The 621-nt window shown below is 35.1% G+C and overlaps 1 protein-coding gene across 1 annotated transcript in view; it reads left to right on the top strand.

The window, feature by feature from the left end:
• The window catches only part of LOC119590928 (trypsin-1-like), a gene marked incomplete at its 3' end in the record, with an annotated part of 15,198 nt that overhangs the window by 1,471 nt on the left and 13,106 nt on the right, over positions 1 to 621 (top strand).

The following is a 621-nucleotide window of genomic DNA, read 5'->3' as shown; positions in this document are numbered from 1 at the left end:
AAACCCAACCTAACACACACGGGCAATAACCAGTGGCGCAGCTGATGAATAACGCGTCGGTCGTTCTAGATTTACACACATCATGATGTTCACGGTCTTGCGTTCTTATCTTCTGCTGCTTAATAACCTAGAACGTGAAAATTGGAGTAATATTGACCAAATAACGAATTGTGCAAGTGAGAAAAAAATAGTCTCGTATTCCTTCGTACTCAGCTTTTGTGTATGTTTGTCATGTGTTTTATAGCAGTTTTTATAACCTAAAGATTGCGATAAGGCTGTTGTGTTATGAAATGTTTATGGGTATTAACCGTCATGGGTTTTATGAGGTCAATCAGTCAATCTGTATGTAAGTTTGATTTTCCTATATTGATATTCATATAGTTATTCCTGTTAGTGGATCAATAAGTTAGATTTCGCGTTGGTGTTAAATTTATCTATCTGTCACTTTCAATATTTGAATTACTGAGTCAGTCAGTTCACAAATCTGCTAACTATTTATTGATTCTTGAGAACCTCTGTAACAACCTAATGCTTCTGGTAATGAGAATGGGAAATGCCACTAATTTTAATAGAATGGAAATACATATGCACATACCCATTATTTACGTTCATAGCAATCCA

The sequence above is a fragment of the Penaeus monodon genome, chromosome 28, assembly GCF_015228065.2.
Source record: "Penaeus monodon isolate SGIC_2016 chromosome 28, NSTDA_Pmon_1, whole genome shotgun sequence".
Taxonomy (NCBI): domain Eukaryota; kingdom Metazoa; phylum Arthropoda; class Malacostraca; order Decapoda; family Penaeidae; genus Penaeus; species Penaeus monodon.
The sequence above is the reverse complement of the archived record's forward strand: the minus strand, read 5'-3'. Positions and strand labels throughout refer to the sequence as shown.